This window comes from Artemia sp. Qi Xiang Cuo, chromosome 4 (assembly GCF_049724085.1).
Source record: "Artemia sp. Qi Xiang Cuo chromosome 4, ASM4972408v1, whole genome shotgun sequence".
In the NCBI taxonomy this organism is placed as follows: Eukaryota; Metazoa; Arthropoda; class Branchiopoda; order Anostraca; family Artemiidae; genus Artemia; species Artemia sp. Qi Xiang Cuo.
This window is the reverse complement of record NC_142797.1, coordinates 50,787,228-50,802,868: the sequence shown is the minus strand read 5'-3', so window position 1 is coordinate 50,802,868 and position 15,641 is coordinate 50,787,228. Positions and strand designations below refer to the sequence as shown.

Below are 15,641 nucleotides of genomic sequence, written 5' to 3'. Positions count from 1 at the left end.
AACCAAATCTATAACTTTTTTAATTTTTCTTTCCGGCAGGAAAATACGCATTGATCGCAAATCTAACAAAAAAACAGAAAATTCTATCTGTTGGCTTGGAATGAGAACTGACTTTCCTGGAGGAATCACAAAGCCCAGCTCAGACAGTGATTTCACTGTTTCATAGACATTATTTTGACATTGTAAATCTCACCTTACCAGAAGGAGAGAATCATCTAAATACACAACTGACAAATACCCTTTTCTTCGAAGTAGGGGGATAACAGGCTTCATAAGTTTCGCAAGAAGCCTTTGAGCAGATGATAACCCATTTGGCATTGAAGTGGACGCATAACAAAGGTCAACTTGAAAACAAAGCCACATTTGATCGTCAAAGTCCAAAGGGCATGAATAATAAAAATCGACTAGGTCAATAGAGGCCATATAACAATTTTTTGTCATCAAAACAACCGCAGAATGAACACTTTCCATTTTAAAATGGTAATATTTAATGTTTCCATTTAAATTTTTAAGATTAAGAATAAACCGAGTAGACCCATCTTTCTTTGGGACTGTAAAAACGGGAGAAATACAACGTATTTCCCTTATTCTGAAGCCGGGTATTTTAACAATAACACCTTTATGCAATAAAATATCAACTTCTTTTCTTATAGCCTGTATTTCTTCAAACGTAAAACTTTAGTTTTTGTTTTCAAAGCTTTTAATGGTGTTTTCTCAAATTCAATCTTATAGCCTGAGACTACAATATTCAAAATATTCAAATCACTGCTTATTGACTGTTATATTGAGACGAACTTACTAATTCTCCCCGCTTTAAAGTTATCAGTCAAATTTTGTGACTGCCTATTGAAATTCAGAAAAAAATCATAAAAATCAAGGGCGGGGTATGTTAAATATTGCATACCAGCTATTTGCAATCCCTTTTCTGGAAATTCTGGAATTTGGACCTCTCTTGACGGTCCTGGCCCTGCCTTCTGCGATAACTTGGACGGGGGCCTCGTTCTGCCATCGGCGATAACGGTAGGGCCCTTGCACGTTTTTTGGTTTTCCAAAAGATTTTTTCAAATCCGCCACGGATATGCCTTTAGACGTTGTTTTGGTAACAGCTTTGTCAAAAAGAAACTCCAGGACTTTGACTTCAGGAGCGCATAAGGCTGGTGCTACAATGGGATCTGGGCTCACTTCGAATTTTATTGCTTGACGTCTTTTTAAACTTAGTTCATAATTGGTGAGGCCAAGCATGTGAACTGCATCTGTAAGGTTTTTGACAACCTTTTCTTTAATATGCTCATTTTCTAGCTCAAGAATCGCATTTGCTGCCTCTAAAACACAAAATGTTGAGTGAACAATTGTCCGCTGCACTTGAAGTGCCTTAGCATCCCTTTGTTTAGCCTGTAATGAGAGAATAGCTCAAATTTCACTATTCACCTTTGGAGGAACAGTTTTATCTGTATTCGCAGCCCTATGGTGACGCTCAAATAACTCTTTTAGCTTCACTATTTCCAAAGGCTCAGAGAAACCTCTATTTGCAACTTTGGCAAGTTTCTTATGGATCTTGGGACCCTCTTTGGTACCAGAACGTTCTTCAGAAATCTTTTTGAATAGAGCGTCATTTGACGTGTTTTCTTTTAATCTTTTACCTAGTATTCTGCGACGCGAATTAGCTTTGTATTGCCTTCCACGCCTCTCACGATCATAATCTTCATCGACTAAATTGTCCAACAATCCAATCACTATCTCACTATCACTCATTATTTAATTTGGTCCGAATCAAAGCGAATGCTAACGTCAAACTGGTATTGCTTTGGTCAATCGAGGTGATAGCACGCGTCTATCTCTCAGTTGAACTCGAAGGCGGAGCTAAGGCGCTCCTTTTTGAGTAGAATTTAATTTTTATAGTTTTTTCTTAGAGTTTGAATTGTTACTTGGTTTTAATGCCATTAGATTTGTGCGATTTTAAGGCGATTTTAGAGTAAGGGTCTTGTTTATAAAGATACGTTTTGAATCTGAAGTTATGTTAAATTGTGGAGATGCAGCTTTTATGGGAATTTTCAGTCTAATCCCATAAGAAAATCATTAAATATTACACAGTTTTATGTCCTTGTATAGAGCAGCTAGGTCAAGCAAGTTATGTTTTTTTTATGATGATTCTAATTTTGGTCTGTGTTTATGATTCTTGTTTGATTATAATACCTCTCTGATTCTCTTGTATTATTAGCTGCAGAAACAAAACTGTTACATTTTTTATTAATGTCTTTTCATCCATTTCAGGACCTTTAATAAACGCAGGAAAATGGCAATAGGAAAATTGAAGGGTAAGTTTTTATGTATTTTGCAATGTTTTCGCTCTTGGACCGTTTGTGATAATTTTGGAAATCTATTATTAAGTGAAGTAAAGTCCATGTCTCTCGATCATTCTAATTTTAGATAAATTTGCCAACGTAGTTTAAAACATTGAATTTTAATGTCTAAAGGTTTTTGATGAATCTCAAATACAAAAATCTTTCAAATGAGGGTAAGATCAAGGTTTTTGGTATCTTTTATCGATGACGCAGCGTCATTGTAAAAGCAACTGGAAATAGAAATTATCATAAGCTGTTTAAAAAAATAAATAAAAATATGGAAATCGCGCTGTTTTTTAAATGGTTCTCCGACTTCGGTCGGGATTGCTATGTGTGGCATTCCTGCCGGGGTAAACAGTCCGAAAGAGAGACTACCTTTCTCTAATTTGATTAAAATGTCCGCTTGTATTTCATTGGTGGTTGGAGGGGAGTAGTGAGGCAAGGGAGCAAAATATTTGCTTGCCATTTTTTACAAAGATTATAGTAAAAACAACATAAAATACGCAGTTTAGTATTTCAGTGACATTTTTGCTTATTTTTGGTGAGACAAATAGCCCTTTTAAATCCCTACTAGCGTGAAGTTACCTGTGAAATACTACGCAAATTAAAAGAAGAAACGGTTGACTTCCGCTTTTTGATTTTTCTTTGTGACAACTTAATCCCGGAAGAAGAGTCAACTTTTTGAGTGCAAGATTTTTTTATAAGCTTTTTATTCTGTTGTTCCGCCCTTTCTGTATTTGGTTTTCACCACTCTGGCATAAGATTGTCTGTTTTCATCTAAAAAGGGTATGAGTTGGTCTTTATGTTGCTTTATGGTGGGCTGTGTTTAAAGCTCCCTCTGTTTTTTTGATTGACTAATATTATAAACATTATTAATCAAGGAAGCTAATCTTAAGTCGTGTTAAGGAGTAATCTATGGTATTAAGGGGTATCTTGGGGTTGGGCATTCGAAGGTGCTTTTTAAATTGAGTTATGGATTAAAAAAAACAAACAAAAAAAAACAGATATGATCAACTCGTTTTTTTTCGCTTCGTTTCAACATGGATAATAAATCCAAAAAATAGCTTCACTATTGATTAAATTTAATTCTTGGAAACTATTTACATTAAAGTTTGAACATAAGAACGTGATGTTACTCCTAGAAAGCCTTTTACGCAGTAGCAGTCACAAGCAATCGTAGTCACAAATGGTCACAATGATTGTGTCAAGTATACCCAATGTGCATTGAATATTTTACTTTTGGAATCAAATTCCAAACCAAAAATATCGGATATTTCTTTCGGATACTCAAATTCTTGAAGTCAAATCTTCACAATTTGTAAATGTTTTTTTTTTTTTTTGTGGCAGTTATTTTTATGATGCAAAAAGGGAACATTTTTTTGAAATCAGATATGTAACAAGCCAACATCAGAAAACAAGATTTACCTTTGTTCTGTAAAAAAAAATATTAGTAGTACTATTCTATGAACTAGATAAAGCACTTTTACCTTTTTACCGAACGACAGCTCAGAATAAGAAATAAAATCCAGGCGAGGGATTGTCTTTGTGCGTTACTCAGTTACATCCCGTTTCTTGGACTGACAGCTTTCTGGTTGATCCAAAGATCGAGATATCATAGTTGCAAGCACCATTTTCGATTCTTCATCATTTGGTAGTAAACTTAATTAAAGAGGTCTGTTTGGAATGAAAAACGTAGAGATTAAAAGAAAGAAATATTGAATTCCGCTTATTGATTTTTCTGTGACAACTTTTATCCCCGCAAAAAGAATCAACTTTTTGAATAAAAGATTTTTTTTTTTTTTATTAACTTTATCCTCTTTCGCTGTTTGGGGATATTTTTGAATTTGGAGTTCTTTATTTAGAGTTTGGCTATGAAATGTTATGCTCTTGGATCATTTGTCTATCTCCTTTGCTTCATTTGGTAAAAGAATTATGACACTCATAGTTTCTGGTTGTTCTTTCTAGACTGTGGGTTGCATGCTCAATCCAACATACCCACTGCTAAAAAAAATCGAAGTTTAAAAATATGGTTTCTAGATTTGCCCATATTGTTCTGTCATTCCAAATATTTGAGTTTTTCAATAGAAACATCTTATTTACCTTACGGTGATATTTATTTAAACTTCATCAAATGATGATAAACTAGAGGCTGTTGCTGATTCCTGATAATTTCTAGGATCCAATTCCTGAATTAATTTCACCTTTTAGTACAAAACGTAAGGGTTTATATGATTCAACTAACTATGAACGTTTCTTTCCCCAGATCTTTAATTTATACAAGTGAAGTTGCAGTTGCGAATTGTTGTTGGAATCGCCGTTTTTGAACTCTTCAATAATGGTTGGATCCAGAGGATTTGAAGTTGAAGTTATCGTTCCTTGTAAGTAAATCTTCGTTTTTTTTTTTGGGGGGGGGGGGTCATCAGTATTTGTTTAATTTGAATATTTTTTTGATATCTAATTTTTTACTCAGTGGTTTCCAATATTGGCCCAAATCTTACTAAAATGGAAAGAGTGCACCAGGAATTTACTCTGCTTTAATTGTTCATTTAAGTAGTTTAAGGCATTCGGAACATGTTTCATATTTTGTTTAAAGCTAAACCCCATGGAGGATCTAAAATCAATAAGATTTACTTCGACCTTTCCCACTCATATTTGAAAATATATTAGGCATATTGTTCAGCGCTTCGCAATTTTGATAAAATGGTGGTGCATTCTTTGGCCTAGTTTTATGTGTATGATTGCTTTTAAATCTTTTTTTTATGTTTTTCTGGCTTATTTTTAACCTCGAAATACGAATTCGGTCTAGTCGGACTTGTGATAGTTATTTTTTGGGAAACAAAAATCTGATCTACACCTTTGGGCTTAAAAGAAATAAAAATGTCTTTTTTTTTTTAATGAGAATAAAGAGTGACATTAAAACTGAAATCGAACCGAAATTAGTCTATACATAAGGACGGGCTGCTGCCACCCTTAAAACCCACTATTTACGCTAAAGTTCAAACTACTACTAATAAAAAAAATATTTTAGACTGAGAAAAATACAGTCATCTGTTAATTGCAAGCCGTTTATTTATATATTGCCTTTCAAGACACTTAAACTAAAAACTTTTCCGAATAAATAAGCATTTTGCTTTCCGAGGCACCGGGGCAAAAATAAACATTTGTATCAACTTCCTCTTCTATAAAAGCAATGGATCTTTCAGCATGCGAGGAAAAAAGTGAAACATGTACCATCATTGTACCGACGAAACGCAATTGTTTCTAGTCATTGCGGAGCATTTTCTTTGCTCATACATCTGCCCTTGCTTGACGTTGCGTCAGGTACAATTTGAGCTAAAAGGTATTGTTTTTTGTTTTATTTTATTATTCCTTGCACCATTAAAATTGCAACCATTACAACCTTGCACCATTAAATTGAAGGTTTACTGTCTTGCAACTTTTCAAACCAAAGAAATTTGTATTTGGGTATAGGTAGAAATGTTCTGTATCGTATTTTTTTCGATATGATTGTATGGAACTCATGTTCGTAGAACGTCTGGAGAAGGTTCATCTGAAAAGTATGTTTGAAATGCTAACCCTTTCTAAGTAACGAAAGACATCCAAGATACAACAAAGTGATGATTTATACCGTTTCGCGCCACAAAATAAAAATTTACAAATAGGGCTAAAATTTAGACCAGGGGACATTCCAAGATAGTTATTCGACATTCCATGGCCAAAAAATTTTTGCTAGACGTTCAGTCTTGCATCATGGTCGCAGCAGTAGTTGCAACATAATAACCTCGGTTGGATCCATAAATATACCCAGGGTTTATGTAGGAAAGATTAATTAACTGAATTTAGTTGTCATGGTTGCAGCGGCAGCTGCAACCTAGTCAAGAGCGAACCATAGCCCATAGTAATCAAAAGTTTAAAAACGCGTTTTAAAAAAAACTTTCTAGTGAGAAAAATCGCCATCTGACACTGAATCAGGAATGGTAACTATTGTTTCGATTAATCTTAGAAGTAAAAGTTTTTTGCGAAAACAAATTTACGGTGATTTCGAAAAAGAGTCTGAAACCCCTTGAAAATGGCGTCAAATCGAAATAAAAAGTGCACCATTGGAATCAGAGTGGTCATTTTTGTTTGGGTTTTTTTGTGTTTTTTTTTTTTTTTTTTTTTTTCTAGAAGGGCTAGGGGTGGCCAGAGCATCATAGAGAGGTGTGTAATAGCTCATTCTAAATGGAATTAAATTTGTAAGTGCCCTTTTTAAGTGGACGAAAAGATTGGAGGGCATATAGCCCCCCTCCCTACAGGCCTCCTCCCCTCAAACTAGTCCAAAAAAATAATTTTGAGATAGCCATTTTGTTTAACATAGTTCAAATGTCCAATATATATGGATTTGATGATGATATGGCCCTCCATAGTCCCTGGGGAAGTGCTTTATGTGGTATCGGGTGTATCGATATCACGCGCAATAAAAAACCTTTATTTGGTGACGAAATGCTCTAAGGAAGAGTCTTGTCCATGTTCCCAAACAAAAAGGACATCATCAACGAAACGAAACCAGATAGTGTTTTAAGTGAAAAATATTCAAAGCAGACAGTTCTATTAAATCCATGTAAAAATTTGCCAAATAAGGAGACAAGACAGTGCCCATGGATAGGCCCATGATTTGAAGGAACATTTTTTTTTTCGGAATTTAAATACGAGGAGAACTTGTTGCAAAGACGAACTAGGGTCATTATTCTATCAATTTCCAAAGTTTTGTATTCCGACCAAGCTGAATTTTCCTCTAATTTTCTTTGTAAGGTCTGCTCACATTTATGGACATCGCATGAAGTGTACATTGAAACTGCATCAAAACTACATAAGATAGTTTTTTCTGTTGTACTTTGACTGTTCTATGACTGCTCATAGAACAGTCATTAAACAGTATTTTTAGATATACTGTATTATCTAGAAATACTTATCTACTAAGTATTTTTAGATTTTCTTTTTTCTGATTATTGTATTCTTTGGTAAATAGCTGGAAATGTATATATTTTTGTTTATGCTAAAGCCACATTTATATATCCTTAAATGATGTGAAATTTCGCCCCTACATGAATCATACTGTGTATGTATTTGGGTTAGTCTTTCTGGCTCGCCACTGGCTGACAAAATCCTCGTTTTTTCACCTTTTTTTTTTCATTTTGTCATTTTCTTTCCTCTCTGAGTTTCATTTGTCATGTATAGCCAGTGTGGTCTTAGAATGTATTTAAAAAAGAACTATTGGAAAACTAAATATAATTTCATTTCAAATGTTAACCAACTGTATTTTTAGATTTTCTTTTTTCTGACCATTGTATTCTTTGTTAAATAGCTGGAAATGTATAAATTTTTGTTTATGCTAAAGCCACATTTATATATCCTTAAATGATGTGAAATTTCGCCCCTATATGAATCATACTGTGTATATATTTGGATTAGTCTTTCTGACACCTTTTTGTCTTAAATACCTGTTTGAACATAATTATATATTTTTTTTAATTTCACTTTTTGCTTGCAGTTACCACGAAATATCGGTAAAATGTGCTCCAATGCAAGTTATTTGTTTCAGAATGGAAGGTTAGTTAAGTTTTATATTTGTATGTCTTGTCGATGCAAAATTTCAGGAATTTCGAATTTTTTTTTATTGCATCGCATCAATGGTTTTCCAGCAGGAAAAGAAAAATGTGAAAGGAAACTACTTTTCTAAATTATCAAAACGTAATAAAATCAGTTCCTTTTTTGAAGTTACCTAATCTGAAAAATTCCATTCTAGTTTCTTCCTTTCCTTAGAATAGGTTTCAGTACAGCTTTCGTACATCCTATTTAGTCTTTCAGTTAGAGATATCATTTCTTGCCAAAAATCTGCGTGTTTTAAATAGTTTAAATATTTCTTCTTAATCTTGCAGGCTTAAGCCACGTTTCAAAAATCCTTATTTGTTATTTTTATATATACATTTGTATTTTTTCAGATATATTTATTTTTCTGAAAACAGATGAATTTGTTCATATAAGTGATTTAACTTTATTTAGTGCTTTGCATTTGGTTATATAAGTATGAAATAATCACCGGGACAAACAATGTTGAATTTTAGTTTCTACATTTTTGAGATACAAGTCTCAAAATAATTTATTGTTTTCTAAAATTTTTGTATTGGTCAAAGGAGGCTATATGTAATAAAGGACTCTTGGAAATCCTTTTTTCGTCAAAACTAGAACTTGACATTAAACCTAGAACGTGACATTAAACCTATAAATCTCTTTCCTTTGGATGTTTCAATTTCTGGAATTAAATCCCCAAAAATTCTAATGTTAGTTTTTTGTGACAGTTTTCGAATCACAATTGCATGCATATTTGGATCTTGGACAATCCCATAATGGTGCATGATGTTGATGCTGTCATTGCCTCTTGACAGAAAAGATCCACTTTTAACCTGAAAAAAAAAAACATAAGAGATAGAAGTTAAAATAGAGAGGAGAAAATTGTTGCCAGGGAGCTAGGCTCTGAATGAATGAGCAAGCCAAAAGGATTCTGGTAACCCCTTTGTATTTGATATTTTACAATACTGGAATCTAAATCGTCTTTATACGGTTCTCATTGTTTACGGGACCATCATGTCCATTATTTACAAATCAAAAACGAGGCTTGTTTGTGAATTGAAGAATAGGTTATTGTAGCAGATAAGGATATTTTTAATTGTCTATTGACTGCAATTGTCCAGTCTTTCTATTCTAGAAAATAAGCTTTTAAAACACATAAAGAAAAAACCGATTGCATATTTCATATTCTTCTGTGGCTACAACTTTGTGCGTCATTTTGAAATAAAATATAGTTTATATAATAAATACAAAGCATAAATATACTATTATTTGAATTGAATTCTTGGAAATCCTCTTTTCGTCAAATTCAGAAGACAAGAACGTGACGTTAAACTTGGAAATTAATTCCTTCCGGATATTTCAGTTGTTGAAATCAAATTCCCATAATTTATAAACGTTTTTTTTTCAGTTAATTTTATGTTGTAAAAAGGGAACATAACAAAACAACATCAAAACGGTATGCTCTGATACTTTGCATATACTTAAAGCAGCTTTAGGTTTGTGGCAACTCCATGCAATGCATAAAGTTCATACTCTTCTAGCCTCTTGACAGAAAAGATTAAGTTTGAACCTGAAAAGGATATTTGAGAAAAACATTTATAAGCATGAGGAGATAACTGTTGCAAGGGAGCTTAAGCTCTCAATGACTGAGCAAGCCAAAAGGATACTGATAACCCTTTTTGTTTAATTTTTTACCGTAGAGGAATCTAATTCGTCCTTGAAGGGTTCTTCTTATTTACAGGACCTTCTGGAATGACGAAATTAACAAAAAGGCTTGTTGGTAGATTGAAGAATATTTGTTCTGACAGGTATGGAAATGTACTTTTACAATGGATTTTTTTTTTTTTTTTTTTTTTTTTTTTTTTTTGAAACACTATTGTTGGCAAAATTTATAGTTAAATACATATATTTTGAAACATGTAAATAAAAGAAATCTGGGCGAATATTCTTTCTTTTGTGGCTACAACTTTGGGCTCTTTCCAAAATTTGTATTGACAATTTAAATTATGGATAGTGTACATTTTTGAGAATTTCCTTTAGTTTTCTAAGAGTTGTATACCAACTTTGTATCCTTTGTCTATATATGTATCAACATGAAACAATTTAATGGCTGGTTTACATGAAACAATTTTTTTTTATATGAAACAATTCCGTCACTGGCTTTGTTCCAATACCTGAAGCATTCTTTTTCGTGGGTAATTTAAGGGTTTCTGATATAGTGCATATCCCTTTTTAAAAATTAGCCCGTGTCTTTTTTGAAGTTTTACAAGGGAATGCTATTGTCTGGGGAAACTTCCGAATTCAGAGTTCTTTATTTACAATGTTAGCTGTTAATTGTCATGCTCTTTGATTTATTGCATATCTCCTCCGATACATTGGATATTGGATAAACGAACCATAACACATGGAATTTCTTGGTTTTCTTTCCAGACCGTGGTTTGTATGCTCAACAGAGCAATCATCGGTTATTAGCTTAAAAGTGCCAAATTCAACTTACCTACTATTGTATAGTAAGTAAGTATGACGGCACTAGACCTTTAAGGTCCAAACCGGAGCCCTTCTGCCAGGATGTGCAAGGGGAGGCTGGGTGCCAGCCATCCTGTGCTTTTGCAGACCTTATATGGTGGCCGGTGTTTACCCCCCCCCCCCCCGGTTATTACCCCCCGTGGAAAATAAGGCTTTCCAAATTTGAGAATTTTGGTACTTGTGTATTATGTGCCACTCACTAAAGTTAACGCTATGTAAAATTCGAGAACACACGGGTTTTTTCGTTAGTTTCTTCGTTACTGCAGAACTAAATTTGGGCTATAGATTTGCACATTAGGGGGGGGGGGTGTAAAGTAGAGCGGGTCTGCATGCAAAATGGGTTTGGTGCAATTATTCTGCATATTAGATAGATAAGTGTATTTTAAAGCCAAGTATACGGTCTTGAACACAGTAAAATAACATAAATTGAAAGGCAAAAATAACATAAACCTTGATCAGCGATCATCATAAAACACTTCAGTGAAACACTGCATTAACCTAATAGTAGTACTTAATACTTGGAAAAGCCGTCATTGAAAAAAAAAACACTTAACACTTGGTAAAACACTTAAATGAAACATTACATTTACTTTATATATATATATATATATATATATATATATATATATATATATATATATATATATATATATATATATATATATTTTTTTTTTTTTTTTTTTTTTTTTTTGAAAAAAATTTCCAGATACCTTGCTTTTCTTCTGTAATTTTTTAGTGGCCATATACCCAGAAAGAATTGTTTTTGGAGTTCAAACTGTCCAAATATTTTACCCCCCCCCCCCCTGCTCCTTAGGTGCATATATAACCCAATTTATATATTTTCCATGCTAAGCTGAAAAAAAAACTAACGAAGAAACTGGTTAATTCTCGAATTTTACACAGCCTGAACTTGAGTGAGTGGCACATAATACAAAAGTACCAAAATTCTTTCCCCCTACGGAAATTAAAAAAATAAAACTACAATAAAATTCTCAAATTTGGAAAGCCTTATTTTTCATGGAGGTTGGGGGTAAACGCCTAGAACCCCCTTATATATACCCAGTATTGATATCATCGAAGCTCGAATTATATAAATTTCCAAGGTTAAAAGTATGAGTTCTAGATTTACCATATATTTTTTTCGTTCCATAGATTCTAGTCATTCAATAGAAACATCCGATGTATCCTAATTACTGTGACATTTTTGTAAACTTCTCCACCTAATGATGATAAACTAGAGGCTGTTGCTGATTCCTGATTATTTCTAGGATCCAATTCCTGAATTGTTTTCACCGGTCATCAAAAATAGTAAGGGTTTATGTAATTCAACTAACTATGAACTTCTCTTTCCCCAGGTCTGAAAATATCCCAGTGAAGTTGTAGTTCCGAATTATAGTTGAAAGAGACCAATCGCCGCTTTGCTTTCTCCAATGTCGGTCGCATCCTGAGGATTTAAAAATGAAATTATCGTTGCCTGTAAGTAAGCCTTGAGATTAGAATATTTTGTTTTAATTGTTCCTGAGAAGACAGCTTTTTTTTTAGCCATTTAAGTAGTTTAATAATTAGCAGAATAATTTAAAGGTCCTGTACTGTGTTAATCCCAATCTTACTAATGTGAATAGTGAATACCAAAAGCTTTATTTACAGAATTTGTTCTTTGACTCTTTAAATTTTTATTTTTTATTATTTTTTTTGAATGCATTCGGAACATATCTAATATTTCGTTTAAAGATGAAGCCCCACGGATTATCCAAAATCAATAATATTTACTTCGACTTGTCCCATTCATATTTGAAAATATGGTAGGCCAATTTTTCACAATTTTGACAAAAAGACGGTGCATTCTACTGCCAGTTTTATGTGTATGATTGTTTTAAATCTATTTTAATGTTTTTGTTTTGACCCCGAAATACGAATTCGGTCCAGCCGGGCTTTTGATAGTTATTATATGAAAAAATCTTACCTCCTACACCTTCGGGCTTAAAAGAAATAAAAATTACTTAAAAAGTTTATTTCTTAATAGAAATAAAAATTGTTCTTGGACTCTCGAAATTTGATTTTTGAAGGTGCCAGCCTAGTTCAAAACATATAATTTTATTGTCTGAAACTTTTTGAGGAAGTTTGGATTGAATACCTTATCCAAAACAATATGTAATCTAAAATTTCTTCTGTTACTTTAGTCGTTTCTGAATTCTTATTGATAGAAAAAAAAAAACTTATCGAGAGTTACGAGTATGGTTTGAAAAATTGAAAAAAGAAGAAACTTTCAAAGAAGAGCAATAAGACAATTTTTCATACCTCTACTCAATGATGTAACGTTGGAGTTGAAAATTACTGGAAATAAAAACTTCTGTAAATTGTTAAAAAGAAAATCTTTGTTCTTTGTTGGAGATGGTTTTGTTTTAAAGTAATATATAAATCTTTAAAAACAGGAATCTTAAATTTTAAAATTTAGTAATTTTAATTTACCAAGAAAATTCTTAGAAAATTGAGATATTAAGGTATGTTTGGACGTAAAATCGGTCAGAAGGCAGAAGCTATTCTTAATGTTTTGCAGCACAACTCTTTTTTTCTAGTCCGTCGGTTTTAGCTTAGTGCTAGAAAGTTGTAAGGGTCTTAATTCTGTGGTTTTTACCGAAATTTTGGACGTAGTCACTTCATGCCAGTCTAGATACCTAGCTAAATATCCTTTTTTATTACAAACATCTTTTGTCCCAAAATATTATGATGATACTCGATGACGAGTTTGACATGCCCTTTGATTGACAGTTTTTGTCAATTCAACGGTTCCATGATATACTATCGAGGCATTTGTCTGAATATGTTTATATATTTTGATTTAAATGATGTTTATTCTTTGTCTCATGACATTCTGTTTGCAGGTAGAATTTATATGACTGGTTTAAAAACTGGCTACAATTTTATTTGGAGAATAGTCCAATGGATTAGGATGTACTTGGACGGTTGAATACTTTTTCTATAAAGGTAATTTATTTATTTACACTTTCAAGGAATGTGCCAAAAATGTGCACATCCACAATTTAAGTGTCGGAAGATTTTTTTGGGGGGGTTGGGAGATCGGGACTGTGAAACATTAAAGGGCCTGTTAAGGCGAAGTTTTTCTTTCTGTTTCTTTGAATTGGAAGAGCGGGGGAGGGGAGTCCATTGTACAGGTGTGTTTTTTTACCTACCTTCACGGTTTGGTTCACATTTAATGCTATTTTTCCATCCATGGTGGATCTTTTTTCTTAAGGGTGGGGATCTTAAAAAAAACAACAACAAAAAAACACACACATTGAGGCTATTATTTTATGTGGGTTCTTTGAATAAGCCATTGAGGAGGGGCTCCTTTGTACAGGTATGTTTGTAGGTACGTTACATTCCTCTGTGTAATTATGCTATGAGCTGAACATTTAGCTTCGGATATCTTATTATAAAGCTGGATGCAAGAGGTCTAGGAGGGACATTTTTAAGAACTGATTCATTAATGTCTATGCCGAGCCTTTAGTTCTGAATATCCAATTGGAAAGCTGGATGGAAGAGCAGTAATTAGTCTTCTGACAAGTCTATTTGACAAATAGCAAAGTCTGAACCCAACTCAAAGAAAATCGAATAGATTAGGGATATGACCTACAAAGGCGCTCAGTCTCCGACCAAAACTATTACCAATTTTTTTGTATTAGGATTTCTATAATAATCATTTGATCAAGGACTTGAAATCAACCATTTATCTGATCCTTAATTATCCATAATAATCTATTTTCTTTATTCCGTATTCTGCATCTGTGTATTGATAGTATTGATATGTAAAGAAAAATGAAAATAACCGCTTATTGTTATTAAATGATGCTTTATTGACAAGCATATGTCTGAATGATTTTATGTTGCTAATTTATTTTGACTGATTATACTTTATGTAAGTTATAAGCCTCAAAACTTTTCTCTTCTGTTCACTTTTAATCTTTTTGATATCTAGGTAATTGTGTCTGCGCGAACATTCAGGGAGACATTTAAAGTTCTACCAATAAAAATGTAAGGAGGATGCTTATGATACTACGCCACCCAACTTCCAATAAAATTAAGTAAGGAAATTTACAGACACCTATATTATAGATTTGCTTATGTTTTTTTTTAATAGTTTTTTTGTTAAATATATATATATAAAAAAACCTTCACATACGGGAAGGGATTTTGGCGTTTTCAGATTGGTTTAATTATTTACATATTTAGTTTTAGCTCTTAATGATAATTTATGCAAAAAGAACACTAGCACTGCTTATGCTAATTTTTTCCTAAACAAATTTCTTATTGTTTTTTTTTTAATATTTAAGTTGTCTTTTCAATGTCTATTTCTTATTGGCGACTCAGTTTATATCACAGTGAGACCCTCTTAGATATATTTACCGAAACAGGGCTCTTTTATGATATACTCACTTAAAACGGGGATCCACGAGAAAAAAAAAACATTAAAAGAAACTGGATTATACATAAAGGAAGGTCCGAATTAAGTCTTGTAGCGTTAATACTACTTTCTTCTCTGGACTTATTATTATCAGACTATTACTGGTAGTTAAAAATGGTTGGTAGAATTTTTAATGGTTAAGTACTGTTGTAGGCTCTTGTAATATCTCGATATCCCTTTCTGAATATTCTTTTTGTTTGACTGAATTATTATTATTTTCTTTGTACACATAATTCTCCTTTTATTCGATCTTTATTAGTTTTTTGTCGTTTTGCTCTCTTTATTAGTTTTCGATCTTTATTAGTTTTGAATATTATAATTAATATTCACAGTTATTTTCACTTGGCTGTCTCAAAAAGATAATTTTTCTTTGTAGATAGAAGTGCACTCTTTTAGCTCGAAATTCAAAGTAATATTCTTTTTTAAGAACGTTTACGTTAATATTTCAGGAATTTTGTTCTCATGCATACTAGACGTAATTAGCAGTGACCTGGTTTGTTTTGTTTTTTATTTTTCATGAAACAGATTGTCATAGTCTGAAAGAACTTAACTAAGAAACTTATTGTTCACTGTTAAATTTTGTCTTTCCAGTTGCTTCCTCTGTTTCTAGTTCAGTTATATTTTAACAAAGAAAATTCTATTTCCCGGACATATTTCCTGAAGAAATAAATGGATGATTCATTTAAGAAATAAATTAATAA

The 15,641-nt window shown here is 32.7% G+C and overlaps 1 protein-coding gene across 20 annotated transcripts in view; it reads left to right on the top strand.

Moving 5' to 3' along the window:
• LOC148953208 (ATP-dependent RNA helicase vasa-like) overlaps positions 1-15,641 on the top strand; it is a 152,188-nt gene that overhangs the window by 115,349 nt on the left and 21,198 nt on the right. For 13 of the 20 annotated variants that reach the window (XM_089088363.1, XM_089088364.1, XM_089088362.1 and 10 more), the window contains 5 exons: positions 2,272-2,315; positions 4,606-4,720; positions 11,834-11,954; positions 13,361-13,463; positions 14,455-14,560. The gene's annotated coding sequence lies outside the window, so the exon portion shown is untranslated. Of the gene's footprint in view, positions 1-2,271; positions 2,316-4,605; positions 4,721-5,578; positions 5,683-7,885; positions 7,932-9,693; positions 9,771-11,833; positions 11,959-13,360; positions 13,464-14,454; positions 14,561-15,641 lie in introns of those variants that run through there. The other 7 variants (XM_089088366.1, XM_089088382.1, XM_089088369.1 and 4 more) reach the window with 7 other exon arrangements.